This window comes from Lissotriton helveticus, chromosome 1_2, assembly GCF_964261635.1.
Source record: "Lissotriton helveticus chromosome 1_2, aLisHel1.1, whole genome shotgun sequence".
Taxonomy (NCBI): domain Eukaryota; kingdom Metazoa; phylum Chordata; class Amphibia; order Caudata; family Salamandridae; genus Lissotriton; species Lissotriton helveticus.
Window position 1 is genome coordinate 438719602 of NC_136058.1, and position 17096 is coordinate 438736697.

Here is a 17096-nt window from a genome sequence, read left to right on the forward strand (position 1 = left end):
GTTGATGTGGTGCCTGGACTCCGCCATTCCCATATGGCTGCCCCAACCCAGGAGTGACGCAGGTTGGAGAAGGGTGAGGGATCTCCGCATAGGCTTAATCTTATCATGAATATATAGATATCAGTCATATGTTAAGAAACAAGGGTGAGTAGAAACCTTTTGGGTGGAGTAAAATTTAAGACATTATTATTGTGATTTGTTGGGCAATTAGTTGATTTTTGCAAGCACTAACACTTCTCTGTGTTAAGTAAAGACCTTGAGAGTTTTGTAACTTTCAGATACTCAAATTGTGGATTCTGTTGCAATTAAAAATATTTCCAGGCCTGAAATTTCTTTGGAGGTTGCATGCGGGCAGCCTAAGTTATCCTGCAAGAGTTTCTTGATGAATTCTATTGAAACTACAATATGTGCTCTCTCATGTAAAGTCAGATTGCTAGAAGCTTTTCTGCAACTCAAGATACGCCTGACTTTACACCTGGTGTGGATGCATTTCTCATGTTTAGAGAGATCTCCTTTCTGAGTATAACGTTTCTGGCTTTCCCCTCCTGTATATGGCTTTAGTCCAGTGTGAATTCTCTCATGTGAAATGACATTGTATTCAAGACTGAACCTTATCTCACATTCAGAACACACATAAGGCTTTTTTCCCCCGTGTGAGTTCGCTCATGTCAAGTGAGAAGTAATTTGTAGCCAAAACATTGCTTGCATTTCGAGCACTCATAAGGTTTTTCCCCAGAGTGAGATCGCTCATAAAGCATAACACTGTCTTTCAGATTCAACCTTTTATGGCATAAGGATTTTCTCTAGTGTGGAGCTTCGCATGGTGAAATAGCGTTTTTTCTGCAGCTTTTCTGGCATTCAGAGCACTCTTAAGGTTTTTCATCAGTATGGAGTCGCTTATGGTTAGTGAGGCTGTGCCTATCAAATAGAAATTTCTGGCATTCACAGAAATTGGTAATGTTTTTCCCCCGTGTGCGTCTGCTCATGTAGAGTGAGATTGAGTTTAAAATGTATGCTTTTCTGGCATTCGGAGAACTGATTATTCTGATGGTGTGTTTTCTTATGGCGCTTGTAACCATCTCTACCTCTGAATCTTTCCTGACATTTAGAGCACTGATACATTTTTTTCTCTTGTGTGGATTTTCACATGACCAGTGAGATGAGATTTTTGGCTGAAACATTTTTGGCATTCAGAGCACTGATAAGGCTTTTCTCCAGTGTGGATTCTTATATGCATAGTGAGACTGCTTTTTACACTGAAACATTTCTGGCATTCAGAGCACTGAAAAGGTTTTTCCCCAGTGTGGATTCTTGTATGTTGAGTGAGTCTTATTTTGTCACTGAAACATTTCTGGCATTCAGAGCACTGATAAGGTTTTTCCCCAGTGTGGATTCTTATATGCTTAGTGAGACTGCATTTGTTTATGAAACATTTCTGACATTCAGAGCACTGATACGGTTTTTCCCCTGTGTGGATTCTTATATGCACCGTGAGAGAGCGTTTTTCACTGAAACATTTCTGGCATTCAGAGCACTGATAACGGTTTTCCCCAGTGTGGATTCGTATGTGCCGTGTGAGACTATTTTTTGTACTGAAACATTGCTGGCATTCAGAGCACTGATAAGGTTTTTCCACAGAGTGGGTAAATGCATGTTGATAAAGAGTCGCTTTGAAACTAAACCTTTTCTGGCATTCAGTGCATTGATAAGGTTTTTCCCCAGTGTGGAATCTCAAATGTGCAGTTAGAATAGATTTACGGTTGAAATGTTTTGGGCATTCAGAGCACTGATAAGGTTTTTCCCCAGTGTGGAATCTCAAATGTGCAGTTAGAAGTGATTTAAGTTTGAAATGTTTTGGGCATTCAGAACACTGATAAGGGTTTTCCCCAGTGTGGATTCTTGTATGTTCAGTGAGTGTGCTTTTGTAATTGAAACATTTCTGGCATTCAGAGCACTTAAAAGGTTTATACCCAGTGTGGGTTCTTATATGCCGAGTGAGACTGCTTTGGACACTGAAACATTTCTGGCATTCAGAGCACTGAAAAGATTTTTCCCTAATGTGGGTTCTTATATGCAGAGTGAGACTCCTTTGGTCACTGAAAGATTTCTGGCATTCAGAGCACTGATAAGGTTTTTCCACACAGTGGGTTAATGCATGTCGAAATAGGCTTGGTTTGTTACAAAAACTTTCCTGGCATTCAGAGCACTGATAAGGGTTTTCCTCAGAGTGGATTCTCATATGTTCAGTGAGTTTAGATTTACGGCAGAAACTTTTTTGGCATTCATCGCACTGGTAAGGTTTTTCCGCAGAGTGGGTTAAAGCATGTTCATATAGAGTCGCTTTGACACTAAACCTTTTCTGGCATTCAGAGCACTGATAAGGTTTTTCCCCAGTGTGGATTCTCATATGCTCAGTGAGATAAGATTTACGCCTGAAAGTTTTTTGGCATACTTTGCACGGAGAGTGGTTTTCCCCAGTGTGGATTCTCATATGCTCAGTGAGATAAGATTTACGCTTGAAACTTTTTTGGCATACTTTGCACTGAGAGTGGATTCCCCCAGTGTGCATTATGTCAAATTCTGTGAGATAAGATTTATGGCTGTGTCTATTTTGGCACATGTAACTTTTCCCCCCAAATTAGGTTATTTTGCTTTGATTGAGGCGGTTTTGAACACTGAATTTGTTCTCACAGCCAGTGTTTTTATAAGGTGTATTCCTAGAGTTAATATCTCTACATTTAGTTTTCTCTTGCTTATATGCCACGGTAAGAGGGAACCCGATTTTAGAGTCAGGCTTGTTTAGATAATGTTCAGCATTTATCTCTAAAAGAAATTGTGTGTATTCTTCTTAACACTTCAATTGAGCAAACTATGTCTGGAAGCAGCCCTGTAACACCTGTCGAAATGTTTCTAGCAGATAATAGTCTTTAGGTTATGGCCTCTCCGGCAGCAACTTATTTTGTGACTGAAGACTTTCTCAAATTTATTTGTATAGGTTCTTAATAATGCAGTGATAAGGTGTTAGTCTGATATTTAATAATTAAGCTGATAAGTACCTTTTTGCACTGACGTAATGGCAGTAACTGAGGGCATTAGAACGTGCACAGTACTATTGTGGATCACGAGTCTCAGAACATCAGTTCCTTTTACCCTTTCTATGTTTGGTGTAAGGTTAAGGTTTGTAGTTCTGAAGACGAAGATTTATTTACATTAGCTATAGCGCAACTGTGCTCATTTAATCCATTTTTATCTTTAACAGTTTTACATATCACTCACGCACAGCAGATAATGTTGAGGCGATTTACATAGAATTACAGAACAGTACACAATAAAAAGGAAACAATCTTAGATTGTTATGAACACAATAAGGTGGTGACTTTTTAAGGTTTTCGCAAGAGTGAGCAGAGTGGGTCGTGGTTTTCTACCCAGAGGCAGATAGTCTCAAACTTGCGTAACTGGTTAAAAACGGTGTTGAACAAAGGTGATTTTCCAATATTTCGGTTGTTAACGTGTCAGCTTCGGAGTCTTCTTTCAGCGTCTTTTCTTTGATGGTCTTCAGAAGAAACCTTTTGTTATAACTTTCTTTTATGCAGTGTGTGCTTCCTCTCTGGGATTACATGATGTTTTAGATGAACGTTATTCTGTGCACAGATATGGCTTTGTTCTGGGTTAATGAAATACTAAATTAGAGATATCACTTACAGTATAGTACTTTACTCAGCTCCCACTTCCTCGCCACACCTAGATTTTGGAAATTGTTTAAACGTAGAAGGCAGGATGACCTTCAGTTTTTCAAAATAATCCTTCTTATGGCACTGACTTCAGTTGCCTGGTGCTAAATCTTGCTTTCTTCGTCAGTAATTTCAATCACCTATAGTATTAAAATTAAATAGTTAATACATGAAAATTTCCAAAAATATAATTTACAAGCCATATCAATGCAGAGTTGCAGAATTTTGAAAATGTTGAGCTGTTTTTCAGACAGAGCAGAGTGTAGAAAGGTAGCCTGAGAGTACTTGGATGTAGGAGTGAGGATTTATAGAATTTTCAACATTTTATTAAGCTCACAAAGGATACATGTACCCTATGGAGTTGCAACATAGAATCCCAAAGGCAGATATGAAAGTCATATGGACTGGCACCAAACAGATATTAAAAACATATACACTATTAATTAATTTGTAATGCATATTTCTGGGAAGGGAATGACTCCTCCACGGACAACAGGCATTTTCCCCTGCCCTGAGTTACCACCTACTTGTATCTGGTATCCTGACTTTTGAGTTTGGCCTCTGCCGCACGCAAATCTATTGTGTATTGCGAGGACTATGCCTAGACATATCCCTCAACTATAGTCCAGAGTATGAATCAAGTGCAATGAAATTAAGGCGTACTTTCATGTGTTCATTTTATTCCATCTGATTATCCTTTGTTAGGTTTTTCGGCACCTGGATGTACCGGGTGCAGAAAAACAGGACACCATTTTTTTCCAGACAGGAAAATTAGACTGAATTTTTCTGCCACCCCAGTATTGTGCAACTTCTAACAAGGGACTATGAGAGGTCTTGGACCGGTCCTGTGACCTGGAGGGTCACACCAAGTGTGCCCTTATTTAAGCTAGAGGACTGTCATGGGTTTACCAGATAGAGCGGTGGTGGCAATGCACCCTGTTGTAAGGATCAATAGCCTGATGAGATCTTTGCATCATGGTCAGTGTAGTGGCTTCCTACTGACACACCCATGTAATGTTCCATTTCTATACCTGTGCCCAGATTTTGCGCTAACATCAAGTGTGTGTTTAGGGTGTTGGTGTGCGTAGTATAAATGCAATGTGAGAGTGCGACAGAGTAAACCGCATCTCCTGCCTGCCATTTGTGTATACAAGTGGGACCATCTATCCCTTTTTATACCCTAGTTCAAAGTCCTCTGTTACCAAGGAATAAAATGCTCTACAACGTATTCAGGTGCCTGCTGTGACACCAGGGATGGTGTCAGCCTGACAGTTTATCTAAGTTGAAGGGACATCACCTGCAGGCTGAATTACTTAATGGAGAAGCTGTGTACCTGTCCTGAAGAGCCTAGAAGTCAGTCTGCCTAGAAGCCTGGCTGTCTGGTAAGAAAGGGAAGGGAGGACAAGGCTGTCCTGGAAGAGGCAAGGTTCGACACATCCTCGTTATCTGTAGGGCAGGCCGGAAAGCCATCCAGCAGGACCAGCTAGTCTGAGGGACTCCCCCCCCAGCCCCGCCAAGACTCTCCCAACAGTTCAAGCCAAAAAATAAAACTCTACGACAAAGTGATTGTTGAGGCCCAGTTGGACGATTGTGTGCTGCCAACAGGCCCATTCAAGGTTGCATTTGCCAAATTCCTAACACAACAGGGTCTAAATCTACTGGAGAGCATGTGTTGGGCCTTTAGCTGCTGAATTTATGACTACTCTGTGTCAGAGGCCCATGAGGGACTACAACTGCTCCAGTGTCGAACACCCTGTCTGAGCTTACGCCTGTGGTCCAGCCGGCCACAGTGTGGGCTTAATTGCTGACGGTCGGGCCTCCAGAGGGCTTGCACTTACCGACAGGCCAGGTGTGACTGCTACCTTGGGACTGCTGATCTTCAGGCAAAGGCAAAGAAAAGACAGAGTGGGTGCCCTACTGTATGCAGCCCTACATCCAGGACAAAAGCGCTCCACAAAAGCCTGCTGGTGGGTCACAGCTCTCTCGAGTGTTCGGGCGTGCCAGTCAAGTGCCGGGAAACAGGAAAGAGACCCAAGCAAGACTGACTCATCCTGTGGAAGGATAAGACGCTTACGACAGAGCATGTACGCATTGGGGTGACAGAACTGCACATATACTATATTCATGATACTCCTAAATGCCCCTAGAGGGGAAGAGGGTATCAGAACCGGATGCACCTGTCTACAGCACATAGTAGTCTGGCATGCCTGCACCATCCTTTCACCCAGACTGTCCATAAAGTTGATTTTAGAGCTGCTACGCACATAGCAGGGGGAATCTCAGACCATTCGCTGGTGGAGGTGCAACTCGATGGGCCGATTGTGGACTTCATCCTACCCCCAAGGGTTGATCCGAGATATTTAAAAGACAAGACGTTCAAAGGTCGTATGAGAGATAGAGCAGAATTCTATTTTAAGGAGAACGGGCGGCCTGTTGAATCAGCTTGCATGCTATAGGGTGAATTTAAGGCAGTGATTCGAGGCCAGACACAAGCCTTGATTGGGAGAATGTCGAAGGAACGTAAATTGAAGTGCGAGGCTCAGGACAAGGAATGTGCTTTCCTGGAGGTTCGGTTGGCAAGTGGGGAATCAATTTCTCTCCCATTACACCATCAACTGAAGCAGCACACATTAAGAGCACTAATGGAAAATAGTGTGCACTCATGCGCTGGCTACCCAGTATTGTCTCTATGATGTCGGTGATAAAGCCAATGAGTTGCTTACATGGTTAGAGAGACAAGACAAAGGACGGAACTGGATCCTTGAGGACACTGACAACAAGGGGACGGAAATACTGGGAGAGACTTCATGAAAGACCTGACCCTGCCAATGCTAACGAATGAGGACCGAGACGCACTAGACCAAGACCTGACAGTAGACTAAATAAATAAGACAATAGGAACCTTGCAAACAGGGCAAGCGACAGGGCCTGATGAGCTCCCCTTAGAATTATATAAAAGCATGAAGGATAAAATCAGGTAGTACCTCCAGAGTAGGTTTCAGACTGCCTGAAAATAAGGGTGTCTCCCGGAGGACCAAAGAACGTCTGTGGTGGTGGTCATCCCAAAAAGGACGAACCAGCAACTGAGTGTGGGTCTTATAGACTTATCTCCCCGCTTAATATTGAGACTAAGGTCCTTGCGAACGCCCTGGCGATCTGCCTGCGGACAGTAATTGCAACAGTGGTTCATCCGGATCATTCAGGCTTTATGCCACACCAGGGAACGCGCTTAAATCTCCGACACCTTAATAGAGTACCATATGCAATAGGGGATTCCTTTGCTGAACCAGTGGCGCTGCTGTTAAGCTCTTGTATGTGGCCCCTCTAGCGTGCATGCGCCTCAATAATACAGTCTACCGAGTCTTTGCCATCTGAAAGGGATGTTCCTTGTCTCCTATGCTCTTCACACATGTTTGGGTTCACCAGGACCTCTCATATGGGGTATTCCAGTTGATCAGGAGTGGGATGTGAGAATCTCCGTCTACTCAGACGTTTTGTTATATGACACGTAGCCAGCCTTCTCGAGTGAACAAATCCTATACATTTTTCACATACTTGGAGATTATTCAGGAGATAATATCAACTGGAAGAAGTCCTTAATATTCCTGCTGGTGGCAGGGACCCTGCGGCTGCACTCTAGGTGCACAGTTAGGGTGGCACTACATGGCTTTAAATATTTGGTTGTGTTAATTACAAGAGAGCACAGGCAGGAACATACTCCCGAAATTAGACCGTCTTCGCTGGGATCCCCCACACTTGCGGGTTCTCCCGCTTTCCTTACTGGGCCAGGTGGTCCTATTTAAAGTGATGACCCTCCAGGGCCTCCTGTACATTGTGCAAAAAACGTCCTTTAAGATACCACCAGACATTTTTTTTCAAAAGGTAGTCTGAGAACTTCGGCTCCTGTTGTGGGATGGTGGCACTTCACGCTGAGTAAGGTGCAGAGGGGAGTTTATTAAGGTGGACTGGCGGTCCGGAGCATTCACAAGTTTACTGGGCCACGCAGCTGGTGGCAGTCAACAACTGGGTTTTTGCGGACTGTGAGGATCCTGCTTACCGGGTAGATAGATTGGCCATGGGCAAGAGAGGTTACCCCACCCCGGTGCTGTATCAAACAAAGTATGAGTGCACCCTGCCTACTCATACCCAAACATTGGTAAAGGTGTGGAAAGAGGGTACCAGGTATTTAGGCTGGGAAGGTAAGCTGACTGAAATTACTCCACTGTATGATGGTGATCTCTTAAGTGCAGTGGGAGGATTGCAGGGCTTCACAAAATGGGGATTGATTAGCTTAGAACGGCCGGGCGATGTGTGGAGGGGACAGGCGCTTGTGACCTTCATGATCCTACAACAAAAGTATGAATTAGGTGACTAAAAACGGTTCTGATATTTGCAGGTGGATCACGTTCTGCAAAGTCACATCCGGGAAGGGGGTCAGTTGCCTGAAGAATCCCCACTGGAGGACCAGCTACTAACTAATCCCCTGACCGAAAAAGCCCATCTATAGGAAGTTGATCTACAGTTCTCTGGATCCCTTGGGGACGCGGAGAGCTGTGTGGTAGAGGGATCTAGGCACGCTTGGAGATGGCGATTGGGTTGAGGCCATTCAGGGTGCCAGGGAGGTGGCAATTAGAACTCGTTTTGGTCTAATTTAACTACAGATCCTACATAGGACCTACTACTCCAGAACTTTGTTGCACCGAATAGGGTGGGCGGCCACCTCTCTGTGTAAGGGAATGTTAGGGGGGGGCTTTTTTAATGCGGTGTGGAGTTGTCCGGTAATTCAATGCTACTGGGTAGAGATCATGAGAATAAAGTCCCAGGTCATGGGCCTAGCGATCCCCATGGGGGCCAAATGGCACCTCCTGAATATCACGAGTGAGGTGACATGGCATAGTATTCGCAGAATATGACTGGCCCTGGCTTCAGCGGTTGGCAAGCGTAACATTGCACGGGGTTGGGGAGCCAGCCAACCACCACACCCCCACACCCCCCACTCCCACCCAGGGTGGAGGATTGGGAAGCAGATCTTGATTGCTGTCAACGGGTGGACACAGGGTGTATCTCAGCAGGGGCTGCCCTTGTAAATGGGATAAGATATGGGAGGGATGGTAGAGCTACCGGGCCATGTGACGCGCCATGAAGTAGTGAAAGTTAAATATGTACCATCCTTGCGATCTAGTTTTATGTAGTGGGATTTGGCCAGGGAGTATCAGGAAAAGCCAAGCTATGTTACTCACTCCATTTTTGCAGACTTTGCCCTTTCGTTCTAATCACTCTTACTAATGTGCACCGTATTTTCGTTGTCAACACCATCGATTGAGCACAAGTTCAATAAAAATAGTTTTTAAAAGTACCTGTGTCTTGGCAAGATAAGCAGCGTGCTGGTCATTTATTAAATCAAGTCTGTTGATCTATTGTTGAGCTCTGAGTTCAAGCTGGTCGACATTACAAGGCTGAGAATATTGTGACTGCTCGCCCTCGCTAACTTGAGAGTCACATGACATCAAAGGAAAGTGACCTCAACCCAGTAGCCGTTGCCTATCCCGTGGCCCCGGAACTCCACTGAACATAGAGGCGGCACTGAAACTGCCTTGCTTTGTCAAGCTGAAGCGTTTGGTCCTTGTAAGTTCTCTAGACCACAATCCAGTATGACATAATTTAAGATAACCAGCAACTTGCTCAGCTGACATTGCGGAGATAAACCAATGCGACATATATAGCAGGTTTTTAAAAAAAAGTCTGCGTTAAGGTAAGGAACACAGCAGCGTCTTGTCATTTACTTATTCACATACAAGAAATCACATATCGGCAGCATTCTAATTAACTCTCTATTTTCTCCACTCCTCTATTTGTCATTTGTCAAAGCTATGGGTTTGATTTAAAGTCCAAAGGGTCACCCGACTTGTTAGAGATCTCTGCTGGCCCTGTGGCGCTCTCTGGCCCTTCAGAGCAGCAGCAGCCATGGTGGCTCCTCTGAAGGCACTGCAGGGGTGGTGAGCGGCTGCCATGTTTCAGGCGGCTATTCACCAACTTGTGTTTTTCAAAAACAAGCTTCCAAAGCTGGAGTTTGATTTTGAAAACCAATAACTAATCACCCTCACACCCTTGGAACTTTCTCCCTGATTAATTTTATCCCAGGAAGTGGGGTTCATTTAAAAAAAGATTCTCATCACGACTGCCAGGTATTCTCTGGTGGTCCTGAATAAGAGAAAAATACATCAGACTGTTTGATCTAAAAAGGAATGGCCGTCTGATGTATTTACACCGACGGCACCCGAGTAAGGCTGCACACATGACAATCCACCTGACTTGCACTAGGTCAGGCAGACCATCCGTTTGTTGGACAGGATACTCCAACGCGCTTGTGAAGGAGTACCCTGCTCATCAAACTCTAAATCAAGACCTCTATATTTTCTGTGTTATGCATATATCTCTAGGTCCGCTTCAATATGTCCATCAGTCTTTCTATGATGTACCTGTTGTACGAGTTACTTACCTTCGGTAACGATGTATCTGGTAGAGATGATTCTAGCCGCAGAATCCTTAACGTAGAATTATCCTCAGGCGTGAAACTGGATCTGGAAAACATTTTGCCACAGCATCCCTGTGCGCCGGGGGGACAGCATCACGCGACTCTGACCAGGCGTCGTCCGCGTACGTGACGTCAGCGAGGTCACATAAGTCCCACCCCGGCGCGCCAACGCCAGTTTTGTTCGGAGAACTTTTCCGCACCACAACGTGGAGCCAGCAGAGAAACTGTGGGAGCATGGGACCAGTGTGTGAAACAGCAGAAAAATGGAAAAGAAGGAATGGTGTCGAAGAACACCATAAGGACCAGTGCCAACACTGCAGTACCCAAAACAGGGAAAGAAGAAAGAACAGAGCACAGCCCTGAGCAGCCACCCTGCCAGTATGAAAACAGTACCCCCCTTAAGACAAGGAAAATATGCAAAATGTCATGACAACATGCAGCAGGACTACAACCCCGACCAAGACCCATGAAGGGGAGCAAGTTCCAAGACAAACAGGGAACGACAGACGTCCAAAGCAACCCCAGCATAGAGTGCGACAACCCCCCCAAGGGAGCCAGGGCAGGGCACGGCCAAATGACCCAAACCCAGAGGGTAGCAGAGTGGCCAGGACCCTCAGGAACAAGAGGGACGAAAGAACGCCAGCCTCAATCCTAGAGCAACCAGAGCAGAGGGGCACAGGAGTACCTATAGACCCAGTCTCTACATTGCCAAGGAAGAGGAAGGAACAAAGCAAGACAACGTCTTGGCGAGAGATCGAAAGAATGCACTCACTCATCATAGCCATCCACCGGGAGGCGAGTGCAGAAGGGCAAGCCAAAGGGTCCTCGCAGAACGGGGAGGAAGGGCGGGCCGTGAAGGAATCTGCCGCTAGAATCGTCTCTACCAGATACATCGTTACCAAAGGTAAGTAACTCGTACATCTGATAGAGACTACTAGCCACAGATTCCTTAACGTAGAATAGATACCCTAGCCATACCCAAGGGAAAGGAGGGTCTGCGGAAGGACCCCACCAGCCTGGACAAGACAGAGGGTCCCACAGGGGACTAATCCAATGGACAGGGCAAAGAGCCCCGTCTTCCCAGCCCCCCACAAGCAGAACACCACCGAACCCAAGAGCGGTGTGGGAAGAAGAAAAAAGAAGAAGAAAGCCTGTTCACTCTCAACGGAGGAACCAAGGGCAAGGCCAGGGAGGCCGAAGCACCCCACGCCCCTACAAGGCAACAGAGCTTCCATCCAATGCCAAGGCAAGGAAGAGGAAGAAGAAAAGCCTAGAGGGCCCAAGGAAACGAGGAAAAAGAAGGCAAGCCCACCATAGACGGAAGGCAACAGATCAGACAGAGCGGTGCCAGCACTAATGAGCCACCAGAAGCAGGAAGAACAGCCCGGGGCCCCAGGAGGACCGGGCAGGCTACGCCTGACAAAGGGAGAAACACAGAACCAACCCAGCCTCCAGGATAGGAGCATGAAGGCAAGGAAATGCCACGCACACGACCTAAAGAAGCATCAGCAACATACATAAATGCCATGGAGAGCAGAGGTCCGAAGGCGACCATAGCTCCCTAGTAGAGCACAAGCTATATAACAGCTACTACTACCCCACATAGGGTACGTTAAGCCCCAAGACATGGGATCCCTCTTTGGAAGAAACTTCCGCAGCAGAGGAAAAAACGAGGGGAAAAGAAAAGCTCGCAGAAGCTTGTCAAGCAGCCCAAGAGAAAAACAGAAGGCCTAATCTCAGGGCCAATTCTGTGCAGATAACAGTCTCAGCAAGGAGGACTCGAGTGGCCATAAAACCCACTTCACAGCCAGGGCAACCTGCCCAAAAGAAGGTCCAAGAACCAGATCAACTCAGCAGTCACTGAGGGGGAGAAGGAGAAGGAGGAGGAGAAGGAGGAGGAGGAGGAAGCCCTGCCAAGAACCTCTGGATGGCGGAGTCTGCCGGGGCATGGAATAACAGAGTGCCATCGAATGGAAGATCAACCAGCCGCTCCTGAACATTTTCAGGGAACACACTGTCCCGAAGCAAAGCATGCCGATGGAGGGCGACCGAGGTAGCCATGGCATGGCCCAGCACTTCCGAGATGTCCAGAGCGGAGCGGAGAATAAACGCTGCTAGCTCCCGGCCATCCAACGCATGATGCCGTAAGTCGACCTAAACAGTCTCCTGTGAAGCGACGAATCCCATGGACTCAGCTGAGTCCCAAAAAGAAGAGGTGGCCCTAACCAACACACATAAGGTGTTAAGGGCCCGCAAAGCATCGCTGGTCGAGACGAACATGTTGTGTCCCCAAGAGTCCAGCCAGCAGGCCTCCCGCGATGGCGGAGACAACAGTAGCGGCAAGGAGGGAAAAGAAGTCCGCAAAAGTGGACTGGAGGCAGAGGGGTGGAGGGAAAGACATGCCAGGTCACATGGCGCTGGAAGGTGCCGGTGCAGGAGGTGTTGGAGCACCGGATCGCCTGTGGCGGGACGCCCCCAGGTCTCCATCAGGGAAGAAAGGAGCGAACCCTCAAAGGGTAGCAATAGCCCACTCCCACCAGAGCCCTGGTGGAGAACCTCCAAAAGATGGTCTGCCAGGAAATGAGCAACCGGGTCACCCATGCGCAGAAAGCCCAGAGCTGTGGACACTGCGTGAGCGAAGGCCGCACCCGCCTCCGTAGGGCCCCACAGTGGAGAAAGCAGGTCCTCTGTGGGCGACGGCTGTAAACTAAGGCGGCCGTCACCGAAGCCAAGCGGGGCGGGCAAAGGTCAGACCTGGAAGTTAGAAGGAGGAACCGAAGAGTGGGGGACCTGTTGCTCCTCCGGGAAACACCGCGGCCTCAGGAATGGCGGGGAGCCAAAGAGGTTTGACCTAAACTTCTCAAGGGACCAAACCATAGCAAAGGCGTCCATCTAAATGGCACTTCAACGCTGTTACCTGGGGATTAGCCTTCTACTGATGAAAGCCAGTGGCTGATCTTGACTGTGGTCATGTTTTTGGGATAGCACTGCTCCTATACCATGTTCAGAGGCATCAGTCTGCACAATTAATTGCTTGACATAATCCAGGGAAGCCAAGGAAGGCCCTCACTTGAGTCTGGGTAGTTGGAGCCACCCAGTCCAGAATGGTCTAGATCTTGGGTTGCAAAGGTTGAACCTGGCCTCCACTCACAAAGTGACCCAAGTATGCAACCATTCCCTGCCTTATCTGGCACTTGAATGCCTTGATAACGAGGCCTGCACTTCTCAGAGTCCCCGGTGCTTTCCTAAGGTGAATCAGGTGATCCTGTCAGGTGGAGCAAAAGACAGCAATATTGTGTAGATATGCTGCACTCAAGGATTCCAATCCAGCAAGGGCTTAGTCCAACAACCTTTGAAAAGTGGCAGATGCATTTTTCAAACCAAAGGGCATTACAGTGAACTGATAATACCCATCTGGGGTTGGAAATGCAGATATTTATTTTGCTCCTGGAGTCGTCAGACCTATCAGCCAGTACTCTGATGTGAGATCAAACTAGCTGTCAAAGAATTGGTGCATGCCACACAACTAAGTATTGAGATGACACCCAAATGCTTTTTATTAGGCCTGTTTAGATGTCAGAAGGGCGCAAGATAACCTATACATTTGGTCAGCCGCCTATGGTAATGGTATGACATAGAAGTGCAATCACATGGCTGCCCCAGCATGCCCCAGCGATTGCGCTCTGGCATAGAGATGGGCCTCTTCTTCTACGGCGGACGCTTCTATCTCGTGTTGGTCAGATTCTTCCCCGAAGATATCCAGAGTGTGTTGAATGCTTTGACGCGGTCTCTCTCATCATCGAGCCTGATGATCGTGTAGAGTCCTCTTGGACCGAAACGACTTGCAAGCGTCGCAGTCTTCCTTCTTGTGCTCCGGAGAGATGCACAAGTTACAAACTTGATGTCGGTCGGTGCGAGGGTACTTGGTGCGGCACCCAGGACAGAAATAGAATGGAGTCCGTTCCATTTGCAGATGGCTGGCCCTACGCAGCAAGGCCCGACGGTTGCCCACGAGGTTTTCTATCAAAAATGGAGAGTTTGCCAATTGATTTGAAACGCGGAGAACAGGGAAACGTGTACTGAAACAATACCGTTGAGGGTAGAGTGGACTGCGCACTGAGGGGCACCTGAAGAGCGGTTTCACAGCGCAGTAATACACATCCAAACCCGTTTGGGGTAAAAAACAATCTAACAATGCAGTGATGCCCATGCGCACTATCACCGAAAGGTGGAGCCACCTTACCTCGTGACTGAAAAGACTTCTTCAAAGGAAAATAACTTGCAAACATCCGAACCCAACACAAGATGGCAGGAGTATGTAAAGCATGTGCATCTTCAGCACACAAGCCTCGAAAAGAGGATTAATGGCCCCAAATCCCTGCCGTGGTATCTTGTCATGTTGTGGATGAGTGTGCCATGTGATGTGGCAGGCTATAGTGCTTGGTGTGATTTGGTCATTTTTGACAAGGTGGAGTGCTGAACAATTAGGCAAATTTTGATTTACTTTGTTTGTGGGATCGCATGATATAGTGCGGTACCTACCGTATGATGTAAATAAATTACATTGCTATTATACGGTAAGGATGTGGGGGTGAGTGTTATTAGGGCCAAAGCCTTCCTGATTATATGCAGAATAACAGGTCTGGGAGGTCACTACTGACTAGGGCAGGTTAGCAGCTGCACAGGCCTTGGGCATTGATCCTATTGAGGATAATATGTGACGGGCACTGGTGACTGGAGCTGGCTAGCAACAACGCTAGCCTCTGGTATTCATTACAGGCAGGGTAACAATACATGTCAATATTGACTGGAACTGGTTGGCAGTAGAGTTAACCTCTGGTTTTGAATATTTGTAGGATATAAGGTACAGGGGTCACTACTGACTGGAGTTACTTACCAGGATAATAGGTCTCAGGGAGCCAATACTGACTGAAGCTGGTTAGTATGATCATTAGTCCTACTAATGACTCAAGTTGGCTAGAATGATAACCTGCAAAGTTACATGATTCTATTAGGGCCCAGAACCCTTTTATTTAGTGATGTCCATCTGCACACTTTCCTGCATCTTGTAGTAAATTGAACATTGACAAACAGAAGTGTTATTTCCAGAAACAGTGAATTCTGCAGCTTGTCTGTGTATCTTTTATCTGCACCTCACAGACTCCTCACATTCCTCTCGAGAGAAGATCCTGCCTCCTACTCATTAGTGTCGTTTCAGTAACTGTTTCTATCACGTGTTCATGTTTCATTGACTTGTATTAGGAGAAAAGTGTATAAAAATACATTGTGTAGCATTAGCATTATATACTCCAACTTGCTTTAGGGTGGATGCTCTCGTCCATTGCAAAGACAATTGTGACTTGTTAGTTTGCTTGGCCTTTTGCTATTTTTGCATTAAATTCATAATAGACTTGTTGGCCTCCCGGTGTGTTGTATTTTATTTTACATATCACAAGAGATGACGAGGAAAATGACAGTCCAGTATACACATTCTTCATATAATTCAACTCACAGTATACTGTTCTGGAGGTTCAGTCCCACAGACATTATCTCTAACTGAACGCAGGCACCCTAGGAAGCATGGGCTTTTCAAACCAGTTGCCCTCTGATGCGGCGTCCTTGCTATTGGATAAGTCAGTATGTCCTGAATTTTAGGAAGGTTACCGTATCTAGTGCACTCTGTTAAACAGTGCTCACCTGTGGTAGTAAGATGTTAATAGGCACCTTATCACCAATGCACGGGGCAGGGCTTTGAGTTACAGAGCTCCTCACGCGGTGGAGAAGATTAGGTCACATTTACCCGTTTTCCCATATTTGGTCCTGATGAAATGCCAACAGATTGCTCCATGACTACACAAAGTATGAAAAAAGTTGACCTGAAGTATAGACCCCAACTTACCAGCAGGTCCATAGGGGATCGACACTTTCACACAGTGATACGGGCCATTAGTTCCTCAATTTCTCTGCCACTGTTTTTAATCTCAACATGGACCAGGATGATCACATTAACTATATTGTGGCAACTGGTCGATAGTTGATCTTATATTCAGACTTTCACCAATCTCACATCTTATGACACACCATCCTCTGTCCTACTATGCTCCTCCGGCGTACTTAATAAAAGATCTCCGACAAAGTGCCCGCTTGTGGTGCCCGCCAGGCATTGTAGCGCCGGCCTGGTGAGGAGTATAGCCCAATGAGGAAGCATGTCACCTTCAGGTGAGTGAACGCAACTTGTCTTAAAAGCACATGCTTCCTAGGGTGTCTGCGTTTAGTTACAGATAATGACTCTGGGACTGAACCGCCGGAACAGTATACTGTGATATGATTGTGTTTTATTTTAACAAATGTACATAGCAGATATTGGCCCTTCCTTGTTTCACAAAAATGATCGGATACCTGCCTCAGAGCGTACTTCTTACAGACGAGTATGGGGTTATCATATTGCTGCTACAAAGTCCTTACCTGTGCGAGGTATCGGGAACGATGCAGGGGGTAGACCCAAACCAGCCACATGTGGAGATCAATGACAAATACTGAAGAATTAACAGAGCTTCCAAGCTGGTGACCATTACTTAATTGACCTTCAAAATAAAAGACACGCTTTTAGTATTCTGGTGACTCATGACCATAAAAAACAAATGTTATACATTCAATATTGTGTCAAATACTTATAAAATGAAACTGGATATGCTGAATCGGATGTTGCGCCAGGTCATGTGTGACACCCTCCACCACTATTGCTTATTGGACTTGTAGTTTTGTTTTTCTCATTCAAAGGATGGGCTCTAAAGTCCCAGTGTTCTAAGCGATGTTGGTCAAAATCAGAG

General features: G+C 46.2%; 1 long non-coding RNA gene across 1 annotated transcript; it reads right to left on the bottom strand.

Annotated features, from left to right (window-relative positions):
* Window positions 1-3350: 3350 nt before the first annotated feature.
* LOC144808010 (uncharacterized) lies at window positions 3351-16853 on the bottom strand. Its single transcript, XR_013606564.1, has 3 exons — window positions 16732-16853; window positions 3703-3871; window positions 3351-3607 (listed from the first exon to the last, which is right to left on the bottom strand). It is a non-coding gene; the product is annotated as an uncharacterized LOC144808010 (long non-coding RNA).
* Window positions 16854-17096: the final 243 nt, after the last annotated feature.